Source organism: Solea senegalensis, linkage group LG1 (assembly GCF_019176455.1).
Source record: "Solea senegalensis isolate Sse05_10M linkage group LG1, IFAPA_SoseM_1, whole genome shotgun sequence".
Taxonomy (NCBI): domain Eukaryota; kingdom Metazoa; phylum Chordata; class Actinopteri; order Pleuronectiformes; family Soleidae; genus Solea; species Solea senegalensis.
In genome coordinates, this window is record NC_058021.1 from 29916245 (window position 1) to 29941562 (window position 25318).

Here is a 25318-nt window from a genome sequence, read left to right on the forward strand (position 1 = left end):
AACACACATAAAAATACAAATATGAGGAAAACTACTGAGACATAGAGTCACATGTTGTTGATTTAGATCTTTGCATAAGTGTCAATAAACATCATTGAACAGTGTTTCCAAAACTTTCTTTATGGGACACACTTTTTAAATGATTGTGACCAAATCATAACAAAACCAAATTTGTTTTTTACAGAGCAACAAATTTACTACTTGAACCTAACATTTTGTATTGGTAACGATACTATACTTTAAAACATATACATGTAAATCTTTAATAAAAGGTCGGAAACATTCTGCAAATTTTCTTTGGGGACCTTAAAATACTCTTCCACGACCCATCTGTGGTTCCCGACCCAGACTTTGGGAGCCACTGTTATAGGGAAATCATAAATGTTCCAAATCCAGTATCTTTTTTTAAAAGAAATGCACATCTTGTGCTGACGGTTGCCTTTTCAGATGATTCACAGTGTCTTGCACGTGACTAACGACGCACATTAAAAACACACCGATACATTTTTGTGTGACATTTTATGAGGCCGTTCTGTGATTTCCACATCTCTCCACTAACCACAATGTTCAGCATAGCGTGAAGCATCATATGGAATCTGATGTCAATCTGCACAGATGTCAGATATCTATACGATGAGGGCCGAATGATTACCTGAGTGTCCGCCTGTTCGTCCCCGCTCTATCTGTAGAAGTAAGGCTGTTTTAACCTGGAGCAGCCACAGCTCCAGCTCTGGAGGTAATACTATCCCCGACCTCTGTCCAGAAGAAGAGCAGGAAAGTTGACACAACACTGAAGATAATCAACTTCAAGTATGTGGTTATACATACAGTCATTCCTCATTTAGTTTCAGGAATACGACATAGAATTTCTAGATCTTGACCTACTCCAATCATATGTGAAATATGATTGAAAAGGGAAAAGGTTGTTTATAGGTTATTATGCTGTTATTTTACACGTCTGGCCCACTTGAGATCAGACTGCTCTGTATGTGGTCCCTGACTTACACTGAGTTTGACACCACTGCTCTAATGTAATGATTATAACTTAATATTATGACTATTTTCTCACATGCATGAGGCAGTGGACAACGATTAATAACATAGATTTGGTTAGTGAGCTCCTTGAAGTTGCATTGTTTTATATATATATATTTTGCAGCCTTTCATCTGAACGAGGATCACACACTGACTGAAGTGACACTAATCTGATTAGATTAGACTCTTAATCCTCTAACACCTAAGGCTCAAAATGTCTGTCTGGGCCTTTTTTTTTGTCTATTTTAACCATAAAAGGGCCAGAAAATGTCATTTTTTTTCAGAATAGCTTTCAATATCTGGCAATTAGTTACAATTTACTGCATGTTAAAATAGTGTATTAACATTTGTATTTATACAGGACAGTTCTGAGTCAGTGATGGTATGTTTATAGAACAACAATGTCATTCATATAAGCAGCAGCAGAGACTGTTGATAAAAAAAATATACTGATATCGACTTTTAATTATAGCATAATAATAATGGTGATGATATGTATGATCGTAATAGCCTCGAAAACTGGATCTGGATCCTGCAACCTGGGGAGGGAGAGAGGGGGAGAGAGAGAGAGAAAGAGAGAGAAGCTAACACTGGAGTTATATTGTCTCTCTTTCCAGTCCCTGTCAGAACTCTTGCTGCAGCATTTTGAATTAACTAAAGGGTTCTAACAGACTTGTTGGAACGTCCTGATAATAAGGAGTTACAGTAATCTAATCTAGATGTAACAAAAGCATGAACTAGTTTTTCAGCGTAGAAACAGGATGTTTCTAATTTTCTGTTCTGGAAATCAGTTTTATGTGTCAAAAATAACTCCAAGGTTGCTCACAGTAGAACTGGAAGCCGCGGTGATGTCATCTAAAGTGACAATGTGGTCAGAAAGTTTAGATGAAATAAAAAGACTCAAATGGAGGAAATCATAGAGACTAGGAATACATGACAAATTGAGGCCAGTCAGGGTGAACAAAAAGTATCATCAACCACCTCGCTCATCATCAGCCTCGCCATTTCCTCCTCCCTGCTGGCTCCCATTCATCATCTTTCTAAAGTACTGTTCTTACATTGAGCAATGGAGCCGATACAGGGAGGCACTTTACGTCTGACCCGCGATCAATGTAGCCTTGAATGCCAAGAGCTGTGTCTGTTTAAAAAAGGAAGAAAAAAATCTCTCATAGCTGCATTTTCTACTTTGTCTGGCGCACGTCCAGGACTTTGACTCAATCCTCGCTCTGCGAGAACTTGGAGAGAAATTGAATTAGTTCCCGGGCGTTGAACCACGCTTCCTTAATTGACACGGGATTAGTTCATATTGATTTGGTCTGATTGGAGATCTCAGCTTGTGTTTCCACTTAATCACCGAGCTCAGCCTTCTCTTGAACCAGCCACTATTTGCATGCACCCTTCCCCTCAGCCCGTGTCATTCACTGCCCATGGCAACCATATGAATTTGCATGGAATCACCGGGCTGCACATTTGAGAGCCTCAGTATCACTGTTTGTACAGCTATAGCTCACATACACTGAGGTTTCTCGGTGTTATTATTCCAACCGCTGTATCTTGGTACAGTGTAATAAAAAGGCGGATGGTCCAGAAAATTGTCCTCTGTTTAGAGAAATTGTTGAATGATAGAGAGCTGCTGTTATTCTGACTGAGCAGTGCACACAGTGATGGAGGAAGAGAAGAAGCCAGCCAGCGAGAGAGAGAGCGAGAGAGTTGGAGGGAGATTGTCTCCTGAGAACATAAAGAGAAGGCAAGATTATGTATGAAAGAGAACAAAGGGAGTGGAGGAGAGACGAGAAAGTCACAAATAAGGTTGTGAGAGCAGAGAACGGCAGAGAGACACATATGGATGGAGAGGGAGACGCTGGAGGGGAGGAGGACTCAAGCTGTGACAGACCTTAAAAACAAGTGTCCTCTTATGAATAGATTCATGAGACAATGGTGGCGTAAAGAGGAGGTGAGTTAACGATAAAGAAATATGAATTATCACTCGGGCTACAACGTTTAATAGATTACTGAATTAACTATTTGATAAACAAGTTTTTCCTGCTTTTCAGATGTGAATATTTAAAAAAAGATTACTTTTGGTGTGGTGACAAAACAAGAACATCATTTATCAAGACATTTTATGGACCAAACACTCGATTCATTGAGAAGATTAATTGATTATGAAAAATGATATGGAGTTAACACTATATGATATTATTAGGGATGGACGATGCCACTTTTTTGTGTCCGATACCAACATCACAAACTCAAGTATCTACCAATACGCATATTATTATGTCATTTCCTATATGAACTATGAAGCCGGTAATTCATTTGTGATAACATCATTTTTCATCTGAGCACAAGAAGAAATAAACAGCGCAAACATGACTCAGCTAAAATACTTTTGCTAATTTTTTTATATTTATTTTGATAGTCTTTGCATAGTGAATTATAGGATTATTGGATTGTATTGGGATTTTATATTTTTATCTGTGCGATATACGATCCAGTGATTTTGACCAGTATCGGTACGGTATGACCGATACCGATTCCCAGCCCTAGATATTATTGCTGATTGTGATGAAATTTGCTTACAGTGAGTTAATCATGTTGAAGTCTATTATCGTGATAATTGTGAGTGTGGATGAACATTCTAGAGCTGCAACGAATTATAATTTTCACAATTAATCGAGTAATCGTTTGGTCCATAAAATGTCAAAAAACTTAAAGAAAATGTTGATCAGTGTTTGTCAAACCTGGAAATGACGATCCTCGAATGTCTTGTTTTGTCCACAATCCAAAATGATTCAGTTTTTAATCATTTTTTTGTTATATGGAGCAAAGAAACCAGAAAATATTCACAATTAAGTTATTAGTAGTTATTGATGAATAATCGATTAATTGAGTATTTGTTTCAGCTTGTTTCTGACCACTTGAAGTGCAGACACCTGATGCAGGTTAAAGTTTAAGAATCTAAAAAAAAAAATGTAAGTTTCAGTCATAGCTATAAAATCGTGAATCACAATTATTCTGGTCAGGATAATCATGACAAGGATTTTTTATATCGTCCCACACCTATCGCTGTAGTTGACAATTATGTCCAAATAACCAAATACATACAAACAATAAAGCAAAACCAAGAAACGTAAGCAAAAAAAAAATCAAAGCAGCAAATGAATTAAGCAAAAACAAACTGTGAAACCGAAGATAATGAATTATATTGTTGTGTTTTTTCTGTAATTGATGTGTGGAAACATTGGTGCCTCGAGGTTGTGTCTCGACTTGAACTTTCTCTTTCTGATTAAATCATAGCCTCTCATCACTCGCCGCTGATATGATTAGTGTGTTGTGTTGTGCTGGTCGCTGTGCACATGCAGTCACGTTGTGTCCGCGAGTCAGGGGACATGATTGGATTTGATTATAGGTTCTCCGACGTGTGACTGTCGGCCATGTCTCAGCAGGGTAATCTCACTGTGCTCGGAGTGAACGGACTGCAATGCTGGATGTTTTCAAACGTATTCATTTTTATCAGAATTGTCAAAGGGAGGTTTCCAAAGGAGCGCCGAGCTGACAGCAGCTCATGGGGACAGATTTCATTATTGGACACAGCTTGTTAGTAGGTCAGCTGCGTGTCGCGGTGGAAATAGCGGCAGAGTGAGATCAAGTCGAGAACAATAGTCGGGGCAGGAGCGGAGCTTATCGCAGCCATCAGCATCGATTCAGTCAGATAGTGAAGCGGACAAGTGATAAAGACTTAATGTGGAGCGACTGCTGTGATTCCTAATGTGGTTGTATATGTCATTAATATTCAGTAACACACACACACACACAGTCACATATAATGTGGCATATGTCTCCTCTACTCTTGCACTACACGGGGCACCACATCGTGTGTCAAATTCACTGCTCATATCTGACGGTTTGGGATGTTTCTCGTATGTTTTCCGAGCACAAAAGGCCGTGCTCTGTATCTAACGCGAAGTGACAATGATGTCACAGAGACAAGCGCACACACGCGGAGACAAACGACAAAAGGTATCACATCTATTTCTGTAGCGGCAGCACTGTGCTTCTCTTGCTTTGTGCAAAGGTTAGCTGATTTGAAGGCACTGTCGGGCTTCTGTCAGCGCGCACGCCGAACTCTGTGCGTTGCTTTCCTTTCATGGCTTTGTACGTGCGGGTTTGAGAATCAACGTTGAACAGAGGGTGTGAAAGGTGTTCATGTGCTGGTGGGAAAGTTGAGCCACACACGGATGCAGCAGAAGTCTGGGGGGGTCGAGTCACTTTCTTTACAGTGTTTCCAGGGTTCTGTATTCCAGGCTGTGACACACACACACACACACACACACACACCACCTCGGGTCTGATGTGTGAAAACTGCACAGCAGCATTGTCTCCAAGTACAATTTGAATGCCTCTGAAATGGCAGCAGCTGTGGCCAGAGGCATCTGTTTACCCACCCATGCTTGTAAACACTGTATTTCAAGAGCGTCTTGAAAGAATTGTTTCAAAATTGGTTCACTCAGACTCAAGTGAGGACTGATTAAATTTAGTTGGACAAAGGTCAAATATGAAGGTGACTGTGACCTCACAGATGCATTGAGAATGCGCCAAGAGAGCTCCTTCAGGTGTGACGTGAATATTATACAAAAATAGGAGCTTTAACCTTTCAACATCTGTTTCCTACTGTTTTATGTAACTGTAATCTATTTCAAATGTTTAGGTTTATGGTAATAGTTTACATTCTGGTCAATCAGATCTGCCAAATGTTTGTGATCCAAAGATTTCCAATTGATATATTACAATTAATTTCCTTTTCCTTTTTTACTTTATCATTGTAAATGACGGCCATACCTTTTAGTACTTTCTCAAGTATAAATAAAGGTTGTATGTGTGTATTTATTCACTTAGACTCAGAGATTAATTGTTTAGGTGAGGGTGACCAAAAGGTCATGGTCACAGTTGCCTCATAGCCTCACATGGTTATTTCCTATTAAGTCATAGCGCGTGTATGATTAGGATAAACATGACAATATATAGTATATCGATGAGGTTCAAACTGAAGTTTTGAAATCGGATGATTCAATTTCTCTATGACAGAAAAGACAAAAAAAAACAACTCAATTTACAATACTTGGCTCGATGCCACAGCACCAGCACTTAACCCTGTAACACCGAGTGTATCGCAGACTTTTTTTTGCATTACTGTAAATATGGGACGGTTTGCGCTATCGGTTTCTGAAAGCTTGTAAGTCAAAGGCAATGTGGTTATTTCGGTAATTTCACCCGTGCTGTTGCAGGAAGCCGGGAAATCAGCGTTTTTGGAAAAACACCTGTGCATAGTTTTTACACATTGAGACAAAAACTCAAACAAATATTATTTTAAATATGTTTTATGCTGTTCAAATTTCAAATTTAACACACACATCTGGTGTCCATGCACAACTACAGTGTTTTTTCATGCAGTAAATTGTAAATAACTGCCAGATATTGAAGGTTATTCTGGAAAAATGGACAAAAGCACTTACTCTCATGGCATTTTCTTGCCCTTTTATGGTTAAAATAAGCAAAAAAAAAAAGGTCCAGACGGACATTTTGAGGTGTTGAGGGTTAAACTGATTCAAAGCCGCATTCTGTACGTCAACACATGAACTTAACCCATACACACACGCTCAACACCTGCTCTCTAATAAATGACTCCCTGTCATCAGCGTGTGTTTCTCACATTACTGCACTGTGAATTCATTAACTGTGCCCTTTGGAAGTCTAACCAGCCAGGCGGGGTGCTGTCGAGCCCCCTGCCTCTGAATCACAGCCTGCATTTCAATTGCAAATACTGTACACATCCACGCAACACACACACACACATACGTGTATTTATAGATGCAAGTCATGGTCCAGTTGTTTTTTTAAGGAGCATAGAAAGCTTCACCAAGCTCGGTGTTATTGGTCAGTGCTGAATAACCCTCGGGCCTGGAGATGTAGTTCCGTTTAATCTGTCTTCATCCTTGAGAAGTTCCTTCTTGCCCTATTTTGGTAACAGTAAGCTATAAAGACCACTACTGGTCCTTGCTGTCAGTTCCGTAAGCTTCTTCACGTCCTCGTCTGACGTTCTAATCAATTCCATGCATGTGTATGTGATGATGGCCTCCGAAGCTGCACGTCTTCCCAGCCTCATAACAGGATATGCAAAAATAAGAATGAGCTGTGTTATCGTGCTCTTCTAAGACAAATACTTCACTGACTGAATTGTAACCCACACCTAAAACCAAGTCTTAACCCTCAAATGGTGTCCTCACAGACATCTCCTCCACTGTTTTGGCACTATCAGTTGTGTCTTTGGTTACTTTTTGGTTACTGAAAGGGTTTTTTAAGGATCAGATGTATTTTAGAAACTTGCTTGTGTATATCTTCATTTATTCTGTAGTGGATTGGTCTATTTGTGTTCGCCGACTTGGTTTGGGATTAAAGCCTAAAAAGTAACCTAACTCGGATCAGAGTGGGCGACAGCGTGGACTGGGTGGTTTTTCTTGAGTCCAAAGTGAGCAGCTGAGACAGTCTAACTGAGTCATCACTTGTGTACTTTGTGTGCGTGTTTCTACATAAAAGGGAGAGAGAGAGAGAGAGAGAGAGAGAGAGAGAGAGAGAGAGTCAGATGATGCCATGGACCACTGGAGCTAAATCTAAATCCCCCTGTTTTCTGTCAATAATTCTCTGCTTTTTCACGGCCCCTCTAATCCTCTTTCTGATGTGATTCACCTCTGTTTATCTCCGCAGTGCCTGCATGCTTCCAACAATCAGGCAAAAGTGTGCACGTGTGTGTGCACGCTTGTGCATTTTGATCTTGAACTAGATAAAGGCCCCGTGCCTGCGTCTGTGTGTTTATTTATACACTTTTTCTTGTATAGATAAGCAAGCGCACAATAACTTCTGAGTGGATGTTATGAGCCTCTGCCCCACAATTCAATCTTTATCTGAAAAACGAGCATCGACATGGTTCCTTCTGCAGGCGTCTGGTGTGAGGAGCGCCGCTGTGAAAATGTGTCGTAAAGCGCGGAGATAATCGCTGATGGTGTTGGAATAGTGGTTCAGTACAATGGATGTCGGCTGAACCAGTGTCGGAATTATGAATCCTGCTGGCCATGCTGGGAGGCAGCTCGCTGCTGCTGCTGCTGCTGCTGCTGCTGCTGCTGCTGCTGCTGCTGCTGTTGCTGCTGCTGCTGCTGATGCTGAAGCTGCTGCTGCTGCTGATGTTGCTGACTCAATAGCTGGGGCTTGGACGGGTTAATGCAGCAGGGCCACAGGCTGATCCTCAGCCCATACTCCTCTGCCAAAACTTCAAAGGATGCCCGGACACCGTTTAAATCTCCGTGTCTTCTGGTCCAGTCTCTCTGCAGCACACTCCTCCCCTCCCTCCCCTCCCTCCCCTCCCTCGGGGTGCAGGTCAGATTCGGCCTCATCTTTTATGTATCGCTTACCCCATTGATTGTGCTCAAAGAGATTCATGAATACAGAGGGGGGCCTATTTCCGTATCACACTCGAGCATATGGAGTATTTATTTATTTATTTTTTTTTTTCTGTTACAAGCCGGCGCATTTCCTGTCATTTGTACAGCTCTCGTTTTATTCCGTCCTCAGCTATTTCTGTGAGTTTGGGTTTCTGTTCTCGTGCCGTTGTTCCTTCCCTTTAGTCTACCTATCTCTGGCGCTGCATCGCTCTCCTGATTTCCACTTATTTTGCATAGAAGGTCACAGTCATTTCCCCTTTTGACAGCCTGCTTTTTTCCCCTCTCTTTTTGGTATTTATTGCACAGCCATGAATTATTCAGCTTGCAGATAGTGAATACAGTGAATCTGAGAGCTGCACTTGGCTTATAACAGTGAGGTTTAAGAAACATCTCTGTCGGGTCAGATGTGGACACGTGTAGATGCATAAGTCAACTCGTTTTATAATGAAGACCCTTTTTAATGTAAACGCTATGTCTCCGGATAGACGTAAGGAATTCATTTAAAGAGTATATTAAAGGTTAATCTTATGCGTGTCTTTGTTGCAAACATTAAAGTAGCACGAGCTAACGAGACGCGAGAGAAATGGACATCTGGTCGTGATGCCAATGTCGCTGCTCCAGCAGAAGCTGCATTAGCATGCCATTAGCGTGTCGGATGTATTCATTTATGTTCCTCCTTGTTTACTCATACATATGTTGATCTATCTCCAACAGGGAAGTCGCCCCGTGTTTCCTCTCTCTCTCTCTCTCTCTCTCTCTCTCTCCGTTCTTTTCTGTACCTGTGTTTAAGTGACGCGTGCGCTCCGCACCCCAGCGGAGTGTGAAATTGAAATCCTCCCCCGCAGAGGTGACGCGACTGATGGAGAGGAAAAGACACAGGACAAGTGAAATCTCATCTTTGACTCGAGTTGTTGTCGGGTGTTTTTTTTTTTTTGGTTTTTTTTTTCTTCCAAGTTTTGAATACTGCAGTATTCATGCAAGTGAGTGGTTGAGAGATATAAGAGGATAATTTCCCTCTCCACTGAGCCTCCTGCACGACCTTGGAATGAAAAAGTTCAATTTTCGGGAAGTCCTTGATAGCAGAACTGAACGAAAAAAAAAAGTTTTGTTGATCAGTTTCAAATCTAAATATCTTGTTAGAGTAACATTAGCATCAACTGTTTATTTTCATTTTCAAAGCTCCTCTCCCGGGATTCAAATCTTCAAATTAATTGAAACAACAACCTAGTTGTCTGAGTCTATTTTAGTTTAAACTAAACTATAATATTGACGTCCTGTGTCATTATGGTGCACAGTCGACAAGCTGTGTTGACTCTATGAAATCCACACAGATTTGTAGCTGATATTTAGATCAATTGTGTTAAATCTGCGCCACATTGTGTTCACCTTTTAACACCAGTCTCGCAGCAGCGAGGCAAATCTGACAAAGGGAGAAAAAAAAAGAAGCCTGATTGTCCTATTTTTACTTTCCACACTCTGATTTCCTTGACAGCTGGAACCTCAATGAAGCGAGTCTCCGAGAGTGACTTTGGAAACCCGCTTTAATTATGGAGAAAGAAACGCACTATTCTGAAAATAAACCCACACAAATAGGGACTGGTAGTCGGGATAGTTTCCCCTCCTAATTTTGACATGATTTTGTGGTTAATCGTGTGATTTTACACTAGTTTTCCATGGATTTTCTATGCAGTTCCTTGGTAGCGCTGCCTCCTTGACACATGAAAAAGCCTGGGCTGTCCCCGGAGTTTCATTGCCCTCCCTCTAACCTGTGCGTGTGCGCGCGCGTGTGTGTGCGCAACCTGTCCTAAATCCCACCTGGCGAGAGATGGACAGACCACCATCTGTTCCGTGGCCCCACACTGAACTGCCGTCCACCTCCTCTTCGTCACCTTCATGGCGTATTAGGAACTCATTTGCATGGAGTTAGTTTATTCTCAAAAGCATAATAATGATTCTCGTCTGATGGCTCATTACGGGGGATAAGTATAGTGTGTAATAGACGCTCTACACCTAATAAAGCGGCAGGAGTGGCACCTGGCGCCGTCTCCTGTCGCCGCCTTCCATCTGCTTCATCGTTTGACGTGTTGTGCGAGTGATGATTTGACTTACTGGTGCCTTTCTGTATTTTGTTGAACCAGTCTGGCTTGTCCTGACATTTCCACCCCGCCGTTTACTGGATATGTTCTCTCTTTCGGAACCATCCTTTGTAAACCCTAGAAATGGTGCGAGTGTGACCGCACAGACCAAGCAACAATTTCATTCCTATTCTGGTGCTTTGGTCTCCATGTGTAAATACTGCTGCCGTGTGAGTACCTTATTAGTACCTCATAAAGTGTCTGGCTCATCTTAAATAAGCTTTTCACTGTGAAGGGGAAAACAAAAAAAAATTCTTAACAACATGACAGACCAAACCCCATATGTTTTACCAAATGAGAGTAAAGTGATCTGCTTTGCACCAAAGGGGGAGTGAGTCATTGACTCGCTCAAAACATCTCAAGGACTTAATTTGCTAGATAGTGCAAACAGGCTTGAATTCATTTCCTCCCCTCTCCTTTTTCCACTTTGTTTCCAATTCAAAATTTCACCTCCTTCCCCTGAGATGCTGCTTAAAAACAGGGTTTTAAATCAGCTATGTTTTACAATCATTAAAGACACATTAATGTTGTCTAATTTAACTCTTCTGGTCAAGTGTTCGTTTTCTTCTTGGGGCGACTTACTGTAAACACAGAAAGGGTTTTTTTTTGTATTTGTGTTTTCCTGGATGTCCCACACACACACACACACACTGTGTGTGGGGGGGGCACAGCATGAGCGCATGGCACATAGAGCAGCTCCGGGGCACGTTTGATATGTGCAGTGATGAACGCGTCGTCACAAACTCCTGTTTTCTCTGCCCTTTCTAAGGTGGAGAAATGTGCACGCATGGAGGACGAGGAGCGTGGAATTAATCACAGGAGAGGAAAGATACCGAAGATGAGACACTAAAGGAGGTGAGTTACACTTCCCCGCCCGTCGGCTCATTATACTGCCCACAGTGCCGTTTTATAAGTAGCTTTGAATGCACCTTTTATTGACGCACAGGGTCAGCGAGCGCCTGTAAAGCGCAGTCTCACGGATTATTAACAAAAAAAAAATTTCTACATGAAAGAAGGACCTCGACCTGCGCTGTAATGTCACCTGCAAATGCACAATTCACCTCTGACCTTGAATCGCTCCTCCCCTGCACCATCCGTAACCTTTTACTGCTCCTTTTTAGAGGAAATGAATCCGTCAAGCTTGACAGGCCGCCACTGATGGCAGCATGAATGAGACACACCATCGCTGAGCAGAGAGTGACACGGGAGAAAATGGCAGGGAACACGGGGATGACAGAAACATGCAGACAAAAATGTGATGGAGGTTTGTCACAGAGGCTGTTTGGATGATTTGAGGGACGGAGCAGATGGCGATGGTGAGAGGAACGGTTTAAAAAGTGTGTTCAAAGTGAAAGTGCTGATCGCGTCATAAGTCAACGCTCTCTCGTAATGTTGTGCAGGCAACAAAGAGAACGGAGAGCAAAGGCTGCTTTTTAGAAAGGGACATAACAATGTTTACACAACGTAGCAGTTTTTGTAAAATAAATACGGTTATGCAACAGTCTAGGCCTGTCAATTTGTTGCATTTGTATCATTTGAATGAAAACAGCCAGAAAATGTCCTGTATTAACATTTGAAAATTTGAAATAAAGACAAACAAAAGTTTTTGAATAAAACACTGTAGTTGTACGTGAACACCAGATTTTGCGTGTTCAATTTGAAATTTGAACAGTATGGCACATATTTAAAATAACATTTGTTTGAGTCTTTGTCTCAATTTGAAAACAATGGAAACTATGTACAGGTGTTTTTCCAGCTCTCTCCTCTCTGGTGACAAAGACGCTGATTCGCCAGCTTCCTGGAATTTTTCCAATAGCACAAACCGTCGCGTAATTACAGAAATACAAAGTGCACTTGCGGCACAAACGTGTCGTCTTCAATACACTTGGTGGTAAAGAATGAAGTCACATGTACGAAGGGAGTATTAGGGCCACGCATGAAGTAAAAAAGAATGCTGTTGTATTACCTCCAGGGTTAGGACAGGTACTGGGTGTCCAGGTTTACGACCTGAGTTCTGTAAGTTCACTAAAGAGAGAGACTTATTGATGTTTTACCAACTTGTTCACCTGTTCACATTCCAACCACGTCCGAGACTGACTGTGCGGATTCAGCGCTCGCTCTCTCTCTCATGGACACGTCGAGACGAAATGTAATCTCGACGTGATATTCCGACTTTATTCTTGAAATTTTGACTTCAAACTCGACAAGTCGAGATGAATCTCGTCATGTATACTTATGTAAACACAATACTCCCACGTCCTCCACTTGACTTCAGATTTATTTGATTACTTTCAGCCTTCGTGGTGACGCACAGTAATTCCAGTTTCCTACAGGCTATGATTTAGTGCTGTGCAGATGAACGATGTGTCGAAGCATTAACATACTAATAATAATAATAATAATAATAATAATAATAGTACAAACATGATACAGGCTGATTCTGTGATACAGAGAATTATTTCTCTATTATACTTCCTGGCTAAGTAATTGATCCACTGTCTCTTTTCCCCAAAGTTGCATTTTATTCCAGGTTTTCAGTCTCATACAACAATCGTCAGCTGTTTTTATATCTCTCTCTTTTTCTCTCAGAGCCGCACCGACATAATCATTGATGCACAAGATGCTGCACGCGATTAATGCGATTAAAACAAACAACAACTCCATAATTAACATGTTACCGCTATTGGCAACTCTCATTACTGTTTTCTGTATCTTTTAGATGAATGGAGAATATAAAAATGTCCTGTTTGCTGAATCATAAATATGAATGAATTAGTTAGTGTATGAATGGATGAATATCTGTATTTGGCGTGGCTTACAAGGAAAAACCAAGAAAATCCGAAATGTAGAGAAAATACTTAAAACATTGCATTTACAATTGTAGAACTAGGCTTTTAATTTGCATTATTTTAGATTTCAAACTTTTTTGAGTTTGACAAAATTTCATTTCATCATTAAGTACGTTCCATAACATAACTGTTCCAAACAAGAGGTTTAAAACCCTGTTTTAACTTTAAAAATGCAAACAGAGCTAGTTGGAGGCGAGAATAAAAAGACAAGTTTTAAAAATATCAAGTGAGCTGGCTTCCCTGATATCTACGTGTAGTGTGTTCCAAGGTTTAAGGGCTTTTATAGGATCTAAGTTTGTTTTATTCCGACACGTTCAATATTCAATATCCTTGATTGGTTTGTATCGTCTGACCCACATTTCAATTAAAGGAATATGAGTCGTGCAGCAGCTTACTGTATGTAGCTGAATTGGGGTGGAAAAGAAAGAGCATTGTCACTGAGTGGTTGGTTGATAATGGAGGACTGGGATCCGGTCTCCGGCTCGGCTCTTGAGGACGAGCCAACCGGGATCTCTGAGGCCTGCAGTCGCTGCCAGAAAGCTGGGTTTACAGAGAGCACAGCTTAACCATTTGAATGCATATCATCCCACTGGCTCGGGTCATCGTCAAAGGTTATTTGAAAAGATGGTTCTCTCTCCTTTGCCCTCTGTCTCTCTCTCTCTCTCTCTCTCTCTCTCTCTCTAAGCCAATGTGTTGTGTATCCCACGGCGGCTCCGAGAGGGAGGAAAGGATTTGGCAGTCGGAGTGAAAGCTGACGCTGTGTCACACAATTTCCACTGTTCAAGGTGCAGTTTTCTTATTAACATTTATTTTTTATTTTTCCAAACACTGACATCCAGATGCCACACACTGAAAACAATATTTCTGTTCCTGCTGAAACAAACAAACACAACTGTGTTGTGTGTGTGTGTTTGTGTGAAGATAAGGAAGTGAATAAGTGTGTAATTACAGTCAAGATAATCACATGGGTTTGGCTGTAATAATAATTTAGTGTTGTTGTTGTAGGTAGGGTAGCGAGAGAAGCTGGCTTCTTATGAAAAATTCATTTAAAGCACTGGTAAATACTCTGTTATCGCACAGCGTCCCCATTTCCTTCATTCATAATAACCCATTTGCACATTTCAATTAAATTTCAATGTATTTGAGATTATTTGTCCTTTAAGCACAAATGAAGCTCCACAATTGTGGTTTACATGTGGAAAACTCTAATAAGCCAGAAAGTTGATACACCGCGGCGTCCCACTACTGTAAGTCAGGGATGTTATCTATTTGTAACAGAGCAAATTATAAACCGGCGAAGCTGATTTAACACGCTCGGTGAGCCGCGCGTCCCACAGTTCATTTGGCTGGTTATTAGACACTCAACGGCAAATCACCTAGAACATCCTCGGTGGTTTGTTTTATAATTCCAGCTCTGCGTGTGCTGGGGGGGGCGGGGGGGAATAAAGGAAAGACATTTGAGAAACGCTCCACTGTTCAAATAAAAAATAAATAAAGAGTCTCAATAGTGATTGAGAGGACATCATATCGTCTCCACCTTTCACGTAAAAAAAAAATAAATATAAACGTATTATCCTATTCGGTAGCAGCCTAGAACTGCTGCAATTGCACCGCCCAGTCACCAAGTGGCGCTGTCGTGGGAAAAAAAATGGAGGGGCCTAATTTTGCGGCCGTAAAAACTGTGGGTATAAAACAAAGGGGGCTTAATTCTGCAGGTCTAAACCTACTGCCTTTAGTTACACACTATTGCTCACATCACTATCATTTTTACATACAAAGTCATTCAGTGTCGCACATCTGCCAAGCCAGCGACTGTACACATCTGTGTTGATGATGAAAAATAACATCAATCTTGCAACATTAAGGAATAAAACCGTAGCCCATAATGACATCTAAAGAATATGTTTTTATCTTGCCATTCCAGCCTTTTCCAGCTTCTGACGTTTGTAAACCGCCCAACACTCCTGCACCAAAGTCCACATCCTAAAGTGGTTCTTATCTGCACCAAGTCTTTATGCCAATAGGTTCAATCATTTTCCTTTTTTTTCTTACAATCAAATAAGGCAACAAACAAACAGGAAGAAAACATAACCTCCGTGGCAGAGGCTGTCAAGGCAGCTCCACGCTTTATTCCAACAACATACTTTTAACAGCAGTGTTCAGTATTGTCTGTTCTTGTCCTTTAATGTCAGACACAAACAGAAAAATGAATAGCAGGTTTTAAACGGAGACTGAAGAATGAGCGGGTGTATAAGTCATCATATATTCTTGGCTTGGCCTCACACACACACACACATTCACTCTTGTCACACTAGTTCTCAACAGTTAGCTCGTGTTGTTGTGTTGACCGGCGAGAATGAATCACAGACAGAAAACGACTTCCAGGGGATGATATGAATCTTAATCTGAAGAATGTGACTGCGCTTCACTCACTCTGTCGCCCATTAGTCAGTTTATTCACTGCCTCTTTCATTTTCCCTTTTATTTTCCTACCCGTCCATCTCCTTTTTCCATTTAAATGCAGTTATTTATTATGGATTTTGTTTTGTTTTTTTGCTGAATGACATGTCGAGTACAGGAAAAAACCCGCTGAGGAAAAGGGTCTCCGTAATCTGAGTACCTCCATTCTTGAGCCTCTGGTCGATGTCGACTAAGCCCAGTTTGACAGGGGGGGACATGAGGGGGACATGACGGAGTCCTTCTTGATGGCAAAAGCCTCCCTGATGCCGTTTAGCTGAGAATATTCACGCCCCGTCTGTTTTTGCCAAGCTTTGATGTGAGGTCACCCGGGAGCGCTGGCTGCTAACTGTCAGGCCCCGGCGCTCACCTGGTCTGACACCTGCTCTCTGTGCAGGCAGAGCTGGAATCATGCCTCTTAGCCTCTGCTCGACTGTGTGTGTGTGTATGTGTGCGCAGCATGTTTATCTGTGTTTGCCGGGCGTCATCGTGTGTATGCATTCACCTGATCTTATGTGAGAAGACGGCAGGTTGGACTCCCGCCCCCCCCTGCCTCCCCGCCCCACTTGCTCAGTTGGATCTCACTGTCAGGCGTTTGTTGACATGTCCTCGATGTGACGTGCCACCAGCAGTGAAGGAGAGGCACAAATCATCCAGCTTTTACTCCCGTCGCCCTCAGTACGAAGCAGATACGGCATCACACTACTCTCAGTGACGGAGTCAAGGTTGTGTAAGGAAAAGGTTTTGGTTCGTCGTCAGGCTATATTATGTAAATATTTCCTCCAAAGACATGGAAATCTAAAGGGGTTTTCTTGTGCAGGTCTGGTGACCTTCTTTCCTTCTTGCATGCTTAATTATTTCTCTCCGCTGTAGGGCTTCAGTTCATTTTATGCCCGTATGCAAATCAGGAGACATTGTTCGGCGTTAGGGTTTCACTGACACCGCGCGCATACATTATTTAAAGCGGCAGTGACTAACTTTTGTTGTTGTGGATGTTCATATCATTTGTGACCAGAAACAATGTGTCTGCAGCAGTGTCCGTCATCTGGAAATGGAAAACTGTCTGAGGGTGTCACTGTGTTAGTCTGACTAAAGCTGGACTTTACATGTAAACATTGGAGTTGCATGTTAACCTTCAGTAGGACCAGAATCTGTCTCAAGACAACCACAACAAAACGTCTGAGTCAATGCAATTTCTGGACTGATGAGAGTCAGATCTTATGCTGTAGGAGCTTGAAGAATTGGATGTATGGTAGAAAGACTGAATAGCGCTAACTATGCAACATGCTAACTATGGATGGGATGATACAGTCGTACAATAGTCCTTTTAGACCATTGATGAACGTATGAAGCTGTGAACGAAACATTGCACATGTGCCGCGTCATTGCAGAGACATAGATGTTGCTCTCCCAAAAAAGAAGGCTGAAATGCTTTTGCTGATTTCTGTTCCCATGTTTACAGTCGTGCATAGTGAAGCCTGCGATGTATATACTGTAGGATTTTTGGATTGACATATTCTGACCAACACTGAAACTGAACGGTCACACGCTAAACGGGAGCTGTCTAATGTCAACAAGCTGTGTAACAGAGGTGGACAAACTTAATTCAGTAATTAGATTCCCCAGAGTTGAACGGTCAAAGTCGCTTAACTGTGCGTGGAAACTGATCGGCTCATTTTGTGCTGTAGATTTTTAGCTTCACATTGTTTGAGTTGAGGTTTTAACACATGAAAAAGTTTGGTTGAAACTATTCTGTAAATAATAGTTTCCCCTGTTTCCTTGTGCAGGTCTGTTGACCTTTGTTTTTCCTCTTGCCAGCTGCAGGGCTTTATTTCATCACGTACTTAAATGCTAATCAAATAAATTATTGTTTGGAATCGGGTTTCACTGAAACTGTTGGTACATCATTTAATCTTCATTTAAGCGCATGCAGTGACTCATAAAAGTTTGATCAATGGTTTGGTGCTGCGCATAAAGTAGGTGTTTAAACTACAGTATAGCTGGAAGCATGTTATGACACTTGAGGTCGGCTCTGTTTCCTGATGTGCGCTTAACTGTGGAATCAGTTGCTTGAAATCACCTGACACTGTCGTCTGATGCTAATGCTGCCTGACATCGGCGACGTATGTACTGTTTATGTACTGTGCAATCAAACACTTGTACAGAACCACACAGATTCTGCCGGCAGTGTATTTAACACTGAAGCAGCTATAGAATTTGTTTTCTAGAGTTAAATTCCATCCATGTGCTTCTCTAACAGCCGGTGTGAGGAAGCAGAGGCAGCGGTGCCATCATCGTCTGCCACAAGTGCACGAGCGGAAGGAGGTTGACATGAACGGCATTAGCAACTTTTTTCCACATGTGGGCCATGGGTGCAGTTGACGGATGAGGCCGCAGTGTCTCTCTCGCTTGTCTCTTTTGGGTAGAGTTTACTCATCAGCGACCGGATCAGTCGGCCCAGATTTCACAGCCCGTTAACAGAAATACAAACACGAGGGTTATTATTCTGTGTGAGCGAGCACGCGTGGAAATGTGCATGTCCAAACACGGGCTGATGCTTTTTTTACCTGATGCTTTGATTAGGTCGGTTTGTTTGTTGTTTTTTTGGCAGACTCAGAATAGCTTTATGAATGTTACAGTCTCCAATTTTGAGAGGGATTGTGATGAAAATCCATATTAAACCAAAGGCTTTTTCATATCAAACAATAAGTGATAAACACCCACGTCCATATCCCATACTTGACGCTCACTGGCGGTGATACAACATCAAAACCAGTGATGAGTAAAGCAGTTGTTTTTCGGTGTAACTGAATCATTAGAATCAGTTCATTTAAAAGATTAGTTCAGTACTTCCTGCATAAGCGGAGCACAGACTTTCATCAGCGCTGTCTCTAAATACACCAGACTCTGCTAAATGTTGAAGATTAACGCATGTTTTCAGGATTTTTAAGTCTTTTTGAACTGATCTGCAGTTCGGCATTGTTCGCTTTCATTCCTGACTCTTTCTGTTTGTGTGTACTGTTTATTCTGAATATGCAAATATCCAAGCTGTGCTAGAACTGTATGGAGAAGTGTCATGAGAGTTATTTTAAGTTCCAATAAAGGAAACCCTGATGATGTTGGTATCTGCTCGATCTCTCGGCGCGTTAACTTCAGGAAATGTATCGATAAACTTACAGAGAGTAGGAAACTCCCCAGTTGAATGGTAGCATCTCCGCTACTTGTAGCCTGGTATAAACGTATTAATCTCCCTCTGTGGTCTCGAGGCTGCAAGACGCTGCTGTCAGTGCCATCATCATCCTCCTCCTCCTCCTCCTCCAAGTCTCGCAGGTACATCATTTCCTCACAGTTGACAGATTATTGTTACTTGGGCACAACTCGCATTTTATTGCGATGTTCGGCAAATGCTCCCACGAAGCTAACGCTCTCTGGTGTGTCACTTTGTCGACTGAGCTGCCACAAACTCGTGCAATCATGCAACCGCCGCATGGAGACAGGTGTCTGTGCGTCTCTCTGTCAAACGTGAACTAAAAGCTACTTTTCTTTTTCTATTATTTTTTTTGCCACACAAAATAAATAAAGTCATAAAAACAAATGGTATTCCATTTGAAACCCCTGCTCAGTGGTCATGTATTAATGGGGAACAGTTAGAAAGACCCACAGTGTGTTAGGAGGTGATTGGATTGGAACATTCATATTTAATTTCCCACGTGTGTCCGTGTTGCTCTGTATGTGTCATGTGTGAGTTATATCATCGTCATACTCGTAAAATGATTTGATCTCTTGCTCTTTCGTGGATTAGACATTTGTCATCCTGGAAGAGACTAATTCCTTTAGAATAGACAGCTGTCCTAAGATAAAGGTAATTACTCAAAATGTCCTATTGATCGTGGATGACCGTTCCAGAGCCATCACACACTATGATTAATTATGTGTCTACACTCGTTCACAAAGACTTTCTTTTCCTAAGATGCCATTTCTAAGTTGTATTTTCATTTATTCTAACATTATTTTTCATCAAACCAGACAACAATTCAACTGCTCTACATTGTGAATAATCAATGAATTCTATTATATTCCTTTCATCACTTGAGTATTTTAAAATGTGCGAACCCTTTTTTTGTCTCCTCTTGCATAAAAGGTTTCAAATCAAAATTTCTATCCTAAAAAAGGTTGATGAGGTCAGGGTTTGGTCTTTTTTTTTTTTTTTTTTTCACAATTTCTCTCATCCCCCCCGTGGATACATGAAGCTCTAGCATAAGAAATAAATAGCAACTTTTTTTTTTTTTTCCTGTCCACACACATGATCCCAGAGCGTTTGGTACATATGAGTTCTCATTAGCTGGGGTGAAACACATTGCTTTCCATCCGAAAATCCATTTGTTTCCATGGTGATGCCGTCCTCCCTTGTCCAATTTCCTTGGCTACTTTTTTATGGATGGGTTTATTGAACTTTATTAAAAATAGAAAGAGACAAGTTGGTAATTTCTCAACCTCTGTAACATCCAGGGTTTGCGAGGTAGATCATTCAGATATAGAGCATCGTTATCCACTAACACACCCTGGATTTGGCATTGGAGGAATAAAGTAACCTACACAATTATGTTTGTTTTCACCCTTGTTTTTATTCACTACTTTGTCTTATCTGCAACTGAAAAGTGGGACATTTATTTCTCAGAAAATGGAAAGTTAAACTCAGAGAATGTGTTCCAGTCGATTGGGGTTAGGGTTAGGGTTCAAATGTAATGTAAAGTTAATATTTTTGCTTCATCTGGGACACCCCATATTCCAACAGAAGAGGAAAAAATACAAACACACAAATGGAAAAAAAATAATAATTATCATCATTATTGCATAGAAAAAACAAAAAGTTGAGCCCCAAACAAATGAAATAATGAAAAAAATACATACTAGTACATGTAATAAAGTATAATAATAAGATAATAGATTTTGTGGAAATATACATATAATGTATTGAATGTATATAATGTATTCTCTTGATTTGCGTTAAAAACAGCTCCCAGATCTCTGCATAGACGACATTTTGTATGTAAAAGGAAGAGTTAGTGTAAGTTTCCAAAAAAGAGTCAAGTTTCATTAAAGCTTTCCCGATGACACCTCTGTAAGATAAAGAATTCCTTTGACAAATCAGGTGACTGCCCTTATTAGATCTAACTAAATAAACCAGGTAGGAGCTGCCGTTCATTCTTAAATCCCACTGCCAGCACATGATGGATTCAACCTTAAGGCGCACAATAGCAATCTGACTGAAGCCACGGCCTTTTGTGATGGAGTCAAAGCCAAGTGTCGGATACGTTCACTTCAGTCTTTTCCCTTAAAAGATCAAGGGATTCCTGAATGAGTTCTTCTGGATATATATAAAAAAAGGTTATACTGTCTGAACTTTATTATTTAATTTCCTCCAACTTGATTTTCCACATGAAATGACAACATGAATCCATCGTATGAGATTTCACTGGGATTCAGTGATGCCCAAACAATGTACACAAGTGAAACTCCAGGGCCTGAAATGTTCTGGTTCAACGAGGAATAAGATGAATTAGAGCTGCAGGCAGAGTTGTGCGGGCCCTTGCAGCAGCCGTGCTGCCAGAAGGTGGCGCTATGCCCTTGTTTTCATGTCCTTCCTGTTTTGTGGCAAAATGGTGGCTAAATTCAAAATGGCTGAAAATTCATGTTCGTAGACATGGTCAGTGTCAGTCTCTTGTGTCACGTATGACGCTTCGAGCAGATCGGTCAAGTTACAGGGCATTTGCTGTTTCGTGGCGAACAATCTAAATCCACCAATATTGCGATGGTTGCTGTGGCCACGCCTTTTTGAATCTACGATAACAACTTGGCATGTTTGATGTGTCTAGTACAAACTGACGCATTTTCACGTTGGTACGATTAACGTGCTCAGACAAGTTTGTTCATCTACGAAACATGCAAATCACCAAGGTGGATGTCTAATTGAAAATGGTCTATTTCCTCTTGAGGTCCTCGGGGACCTGGAATAATTACTTAACCTAAAGTTATCTTTTATTCTGTTCTATGTTTCAGAGAACTGGCAGGTTTGGATAAATCTCACTGTACTCGCGTAGTTGTTTTGCGTCAGTCGTGATGTAAACTCTGTGTCTCCACAGACACGAAAACAAAACACAGCTATCCTATAAAAGACAGAGAGTCATGCGGAGCTATTAGGCTTCATCAGCAATGTGAGAACTTATAAGAAAAAGTTCCACACTTTGGCTTTAAAATGACTTTTGATTTCCACACTCATCTGCCTGCGTTTCCAAAGTCAAAATGTGGTTCTTTGTATTTCTCTGTACGAGCGGCGAGAGCCTCAGTGACAGCTCCGCCTGAAACGTCAGCCTTTCTTTCTTTCTTTCTTTCTTTCTTTCTTTCCTTCCCCTAGACTTAAAGCCTTTAATTTGTTTACCTTGATCAGAGTTCATCACAAGAGGAATTTGTCTCCAGAATGTCTTTGGCGGGTCCTGAGCTATGACTCACCACAGTCGCGCCATTTGTCACAGAGACCCTGACAGTCGGCCTAATTAGTTTGCTTGTGACAAAGGAGCTCTCTTGTGGAAACCACTGACATCAATCCATCCACTGAGGCATATGTTTTCATAATGCAGCCGATACAGTGAGCACAAACATGGCCGTTAAGAAAAGCCTTAAATATTAGTCAAGTTTGTTGTCAGTTGTTGTTCTGGTCAGAGTTCAAATGCTGAAAATTAGTGGACGTGGATCATGTTGATGATCTGTGTTTCCCAAACCTCAAAAGTGTCTTATTTTAAACTCACTCTTGGGACTTCTTGTTTCCAGGTAACGTAGAGTATGTGACTTTTTTTGTGAGGTCCCCTCAGTCCCTTTAAAACTTATTCATTAAATAACTAATCAGTGATTTATTGGGATATTCATATTTACATACCCTTATTTTGAAGAGAAGATTATTCTTTCATACTAAAAAGTGTTAATTTCATGACTGAACATTCATCACAGGCTCCTGTATCGTATTAAAAAAATGATTGACACATTGTGTAAAATATGTAAAACAATTGATATTACATAAAACGATCATTTATCTATAATACTGCCCCGCTTTTTCTCTTCCTCCTTGTACAAAAACAGTTTTTTTTTCTGTCACTTTGCCATTTCTGTGTGACTTCTATCACGTCAAGGCATTCCTGGTTGTATTTTTACAATACTACCAAAAGCAATTATTCTGCCAGACAGGACAGTCAATGGATGTGTCATCCACCATTTAAGAGTCATTTTAACAGCGAGACATGAAATGTTGTGCTTTCCAGCGTCTCCTGACATCCCTAAAAGCCACTTCTACATAATCCAGAAACACAAAAAATATATTACCCGGTTCCCTCAATGGCTTTCTGGCCCTCGGTTGTCTTTTAAATGTTCTTAGACATCACTCTCTTGGGGTTTTATATTTTAATGCACTGTTCACACATTCACAATAAGAAATCCTCTCTTAGTGTTCCTCTACCAGCTGCAGCTCTTTCCTCTCTCTCTTTCTCTCTCTGTGTGTGATTCATTTTGAGATATTACAGCTTCAAATATTCATGCAGTTAAATATTTATAGTTGCTGGTGAGTTTTGTTAAAGCTGCTGTATGTGTGGTTGTCAGAATGTCTGAAATATAACTTGTGCGCGTTAATGAGCGTCTGCAGAAAAGCAAACGGCTTATTTTTCACTAAATTGACCGCTCGCTCTCCGGGAAAGCCTCATTTCAATTATCTTGTTTATTCTACAACATGTTGCTCAATTTTTGCTCTTGATTTTTAAAGAGTTGTTTAAAAATCCAATTACAAAACAATTTAAAACAAGTGTCCCCCACGCAAGTCGGAGAGCGCAGCAGTGCCCTGACCTCACTGTCTCCCTCAATCAACACTCTTCACTTTGCATTCAATAATCCCTGAACAAAATGACTGCAAAGCCACGGAATAGTAATAATAACGCATACGTGTTCAGGGTCGGTCTGTTGTGTCACGTATGATGTTTCGAGGCAATCGGTCAACATACATCGAAGTTATGGGGCACTCCCTGTTTTGTGGCGACATGGCAGCTCAATTCAAAACAGCCGACTTCGAGTCTGTGTCTGTAGAAGTGTTAGCGGTCGCTCTCTTGTGTCGCGTGGAGAGTTCGGAGGCGATCGGTCAATGCACAGCAAAGTTATAGGGTACTTCCTGTTTCGTGGCAAATGGTCGAAATTGCCCAAAACACCAACAGTTGCCGTGGCCACGCCCTTATGAATATGTAAAACCTTTACATATGACGACTTTTCGCCTTTGATGCGTCTACGCTCAGACGAGTTCACTCATTTATGTAGGGTGCAAATAGCCTAAATGGACACCAAAATTCAAACTGGCCGACTTCCTGTTAAGTTGACACCATGGTCACAGTCGACTTTTTTGTCTTCCCATCAAGTTTCTGTGGAACTCAATTTTGCCTCTGTTTTCACCTTAGGGGGCGCTACAGAGCCCTTGAGCAACGCCAAATGCCAATGTCGCATTTTCGCCAAACCAGACCTCCATGCAAGGTTTCAAGAGTTTTTATACATGTTAACCCGCTCAAAAATGACCGCAAAGCCACAGATATAATAATAATCTGAAGGAAAATAATAGATGTATAATAGATGTCACTTTTTCTTTTGCTAGGAGCAAATATGATGGGACTTAATTGTTTCATCTTACTTGGACAAAATCTGTAAAGACATTTTATTTTTCACCTTTTATACCTTTTGTGTCAAAATGTAGATATTTTAATATCTGCAGTCACATGGATCCAAAGATATATTTCCATGGCTGGAGGGGAACAAACACCCCAGGTCGGGTGTGCACAGGTCTGGACCCAGAAGAACTCTTTAAATAAAATAAAATAAAATAAAATAAAATAAAATAAAATAAAATAAAATAAAATAAAAATGCCTGAGGCAGAATGTGAGAGCACACAACCAGGAAAATGTGGTACTTTAATCAAATATGCAAGAAATTGTGCAATTAAAAGCACATACACATGTCATTCATCCATACGGATCAAATTCACAATTACATTTGCCCTGATTTCCTTGGTGAAACGTATTTATTTATTTATTTATAGTAGGGACATTGAATATTAATGAACTTTTACATGTAAATATGCCATATTTTTATATATATATATACAGTACATAGTATATATGTATATATATATATATATATAGCCACTGTGTAATTTACATCTTTCATCCCTAGGCAGAAAAGAAAAGACGGAATAGGAACAGTATTAGTAAGATAGGACACAAACATATGGCTTCACACACACACAAGGACATGCTACATAAACTG

At 40.8% G+C, this 25318-nt stretch overlaps 1 protein-coding gene across 4 annotated transcripts in view; it reads left to right on the forward strand.

The window, feature by feature from the left end:
* Positions 1–25318, forward strand: part of dlgap1b (discs, large (Drosophila) homolog-associated protein 1b) — a 106709-nt gene that overhangs the window by 32138 nt on the left and 49253 nt on the right. For 3 of the 4 annotated variants that reach the window (XM_044019431.1, XM_044019452.1, XM_044019447.1), the window contains exons 3-4: positions 11436–11521; positions 14201–14300. The gene's annotated coding sequence lies outside the window, so the exon portion shown is untranslated. The remainder of the gene's footprint in view (positions 1–11435; positions 11522–14200; positions 14301–25318) is intronic. The other variant, XM_044019439.1, reaches the window with a different exon arrangement.